This window comes from Miscanthus floridulus, chromosome 4 (genome assembly GCF_019320115.1).
Source record: "Miscanthus floridulus cultivar M001 chromosome 4, ASM1932011v1, whole genome shotgun sequence".
Classification (NCBI taxonomy): domain Eukaryota; kingdom Viridiplantae; phylum Streptophyta; class Magnoliopsida; order Poales; family Poaceae; genus Miscanthus; species Miscanthus floridulus.
In genome coordinates this window covers 27,084,681-27,089,227 of record NC_089583.1, presented here as the reverse complement: position 1 = coordinate 27,089,227, position 4,547 = coordinate 27,084,681, and the positions used below count along the sequence as shown (strand labels likewise).

Here is a 4,547-nt window from a genome sequence, read left to right as displayed (position 1 = left end):
GGCCAGCAGGGAGCTAGCGACCCTGACGGAGAGGACTCCGATAGCTCCGATGATGACGGGGCAGTGGTGGCAACGACAACGACTAGGGCTGATAGGACGCCAAGCGTTGGACCATGGAATTATGCACCCACGTACAATGGTAACAACTTCTACCACCTATGTATGTTGCCTCTCCTGCTTCGTTTCTACACTCAAGTAGAGGTGGGGTACATGACTGAGCACTGGATTCACCCGAGGCACTAGGGCTTTTGGAAGACCTTGGTGTACATCAACACGGCTGGACAGGTGCGCTCTGTCCACAACCCGAGGCACATGAGGCAGTTGTTGGAGATGATGTCAGGTAAGATCTGGAGATCTACCGCTCCTTCTTCCCTCGGATAGAGGGGGAGCCAGACTGCTACCTTCATCACCATGAGAGCGGTCAGTCTAGGTGCCAAGTGTCTTTAGTTGTAATACGTATGTTTCCTCTGATATTCTATAATTTAGAATATAAATGTGTTTGGACTTTCCAGACGTACATATATCGGTACTTGGTTTGACTATGTAAAAATGGTATGACAAGACAAGACATTTGTCATCCGTTGCTTCCTTCTAATCAGACATACGTATGCTTGTCTCGGTTGTTTCGTTGGTGTTGAACAACAACCGGTACGGTGGTTGTTGAAACCACTTGCATGACAGGTAGACAGTCCCTTCAAACCAAAATGGCACGCATTCCAGCATGACTGCATGGGTTGACCGCTAATAGTATTTAATAGACAAGAGCAACGCTGCCAAAACACCTGCATCCTTCACATTTTCGAAGCCACTTCTTATAGGCAGGAGCTTCCTGCCACGATTATCTCTATCCTTTCTCAGTTTCTTTCTGTAGGTATATATGTGTGGCATCGTGTCTCTTTTCTAGAGTTCTTATTAGTATCTAAAAATTCTGAACTAATATCATCTGCTTTGTAATGTGTGCCTCTGCGTGCAGACATATATATCGAGCTCAGGATGAGAATCTGGTAAGTCTGTCTGCTGCTTTTCTTCCTGGTCATATCTACTATTTTACTCTTGGGTTCTTCCCAAACAACTCCAAGCAGCAATAACAAGGACCGAGAGGCTCTCCTTGATCTGAAATCCTTCATCACCAGTGATCCGTCCGGGGCGCTATCATCATGGGGGAATGGCTCGTCGGAGTGCACATGGACAGGGGTGAACTGCAAAAATGGTGGCAGGGTTACAGAGCTGGATCTCAAGGCCCTCAACTTGGTTGGGACTATCAGCCCTCACATTGGCAATCTCACAGCTCTACGTTCCTTGTACCTACATGATAATCACTTTGCCAGTAACATCCCTAACCATCTCGGTCGGCTTCGTCAACTCCAATTGCTAAATCTTAGTGGTAACCTTCTTACCGGAACCATTCCCCCGGCTTTCACAAACTGCACTAGTCTCATGACCATCGATTTGTCAGGGAACGCCATTTCTGGTGGAATCCCTGCATCCATGCATCTTCTTCAGAAACTTCGGGTCCTAAACATGGGGAAGAACCAGCTAGATGGCAGTATTCCCATTTCAATTGGCAACTTGTCACTGCTAAGCCATCTTGATGTCAACACAAACAACCTCACCGGTGAAATCCCTGAAGCAATGGGCAGGCTGGATCATATCCAGCACCTCCAGCTCTCCATAAACAGCCTAAAAGGCATAGTTCCCATGCAACTTTACAATCGCTCTACACTTGTTTTCTTTGCATTTGCAAAGAATGGCCTTTATGGTGAGATCCCGAGTGATATCGGTTTTCGGCTCCCAAACCTATGCGTGTTCCACAATTGCTTCAACAAGTTCAGTGGTCCGATCCTACCGTCTCTCCACAACGTCACCAAGATTGAAAGCATAAGGATGTCTAACAACCTATTTACCGGCTCAGTGCTACCTGGTCTTAACAGACTACATAGTCTTGTCATGTACAATATTGGCTTCAACCATATATCTGACACCACAAGCATCATTACAGGCCTAACAAACTGCACTAAGCTGCAATTCATTGCCCTTGATGAGAATCTCATCGAGGGATGGCTGCCTGATTCATTTGGCAACCTGTCAAGTTCCCTTGAAAAGCTATACCTTGGCGGCAACAGGATAAACGGTCAAATACCGCTGTCCATAGGAAGTTTAACATCTTTAACATTGCTCAACATGAGTTACAACCAACTATCTGGGAGTATCCCATCAGAGATAGGTCGTCTCAGCCAGCTGACAGTGCTTGGGCTTGCTGGGAACAAACTTTCAGGGCAACTCCCAGCAGAGATTGGGCACCTTACTCAACTCACATGACTAGAGATTAGCAAGAATGAGTTGGTTGGTAGAATCCCAGACGAGTTGGGTCTCCTCCAGCGTGTTCTTTCGCTGGATATATCCAGCAACAAACTTCATGGGGACATCCCTGCCTCCCTCTTTGCACTCAGGAGCCTTAGTTCTGTTCTTAATCTGTCACATAATTCACTTTCTGGAGCATTAACTGATACCATTGGCCAGCTAGAGAATATCATCGCCATTGACCTCTCCGACAATCTACTCAGCAGCAGTATCCCGCTGTCGATAGGGCAGTGCCGGAGCCTGCAAGCATTATCCTTGAGCAGAAATGATATGTCAGGAGTGATCCCTGATAGTATTGGGAATAATCTTAGAGGTATGCAAATACTAGACCTCTCAGACAACAAGTTAACCGGTAGCATACCTGAAAACCTAGCGAAGCTGCCTCTTAAACTATTAAACCTCTCAATGAATGACCTAAATGGGTTGGTTCCAAGCAGTGGAATCTTTGAGAACCACTCCATTGTTTACCTTTACGGAAACCCAAAGCTGTGCTACTCAAGTTTAGCATGCTACAGTTCTCAATATTCCTCACAAAATCGAAAGAAGCACATAGTGACTGCAGTTGTTGCTGCATCAGTAGCTACATTTTCCATCCTTGTGTTGATGATTCTTGTTACGTTGAGTTGGTCCAAGAGATATTCAGCAAATGCAAAGATACAAACGACAAGTGGCGGTATTAACGTCAGAGCAAATAATCATCCACTTATTTCATACAAAGAGCTATGTCGTGTGACCAACAACTTTGACCAAGCAAACCTCATTGGGTTTGGTAGCTTTGGTTTGGTCTACAAAGCTACACTACAAGATGAAACACCAGTGGCCGTCAAAGTGGTAGACCAATCCAAGGTGGGAGCACCGAAGAGCTGGGTTGCAGAGTGTGAGACCCTCAGAAATGTTAGGCACCGCAACCTCATAAAGCTGGTCACGGTTTGCGCAAGTGCTGATTTTGCTGGCAATGACTTCCATGCTGTGGTCTATGAGCTAATGAGCAATGGAAGCCTGGAGGACTGGATCCACCGCCGTAAACACCACCAAGATGGGACCGGGCTCAGTGCTGAAGAGGTGCTCAACATAGTCATTGATGCTGCCAGCGCGCTGGAGTACATGCAAAATGACTGTGGGGGGCAGGTTGTGCACTGTGACATCAAACCTAGCAATGTGCTGCTGGATGGAGACATGACTGCAAAAGTTAGTGACTTTGGTTTAGCCCGGTTGTTAGCTCCAGTGCAACCAGAACAACAATCAATTTCCAGTATTCATGGAATCAAGGGCTCCATTGGATATATTCCACCTGGTAGTACATTATTCCTCTATACTTCTAATACTCATGCAAAGAAAAGTATTTACTATATATTGTGCATATTGCAACCAGTACCACTCATCATTGTGTTTATATTTCAACCCTAAACCTGTGTTATTCATAATATGGATATGGGAGTAAACCATCAACAAGAGGTGATGTCTACAGCTACGGTGTAATGCTCCTCAAGATGATCACTGGCAAGAGCCCTCTCGAACAGAGCTTTGGAGGGGAAATCAATCTCATAAATTGGGTGCCAGATCATTTCCCCCATCGAACTCACGAAGTAATTGACAAGCGACTCATCAGCACTGCAACTGACGATGCCTCCTCGGAAGGGATGCAGGAAAGTGACACCAAGCAGCTGCTGCTGAACTGCCTGTTGATGCCCATGATGGAAGTGGCCTTATCTTGCGTTGTGGAGTCCCCAGATGAACGAAGCAACATGCATGATTCATTACTAAGGTTGAAGCAAATGAAGGCGACTTTCTTTCGCAACTGCAGGATCAGCAGAGGTTGATACCTACTGATCCCTGATAGATAAAAGGTATCTGATAGCGTTTTGATAATTCATATTTTGTATATGATTTACACTGCATGAAAAACACAGGTTGATCATCCGCCGTTAGCACCATGTATTGTCGGGGATACTGACAGGCATTGTACCTGTGTGAGAATATGAATAGTCTGAATACTGAATGATGTCCTTATAGTCCACACGCTACTAGCTCTTGTCATGTGTTGCCGTACCAGTGGGAGTGAGACGAGACATTATCTCTGTGCCCAAACAGCCACAGGCAAACACAGTCCATAGAAAACTGTTTGCGTTGTACTATATAATTCTCAAAAAACACGGTCCATAGCACACCATTGCCAGTTTTGCTAG

The 4,547-nt window shown here is 45.6% G+C and overlaps 1 pseudogene; it reads left to right on the top strand.

Annotated features, from left to right (window-relative positions):
* Positions 1-312: 312 nt before the first annotated feature.
* LOC136548300 (putative receptor-like protein kinase At3g47110) lies at positions 313-4,181 on the top strand (annotated as a pseudogene).
* The last annotated feature ends 366 nt before the right edge of the window (positions 4,182-4,547 follow it).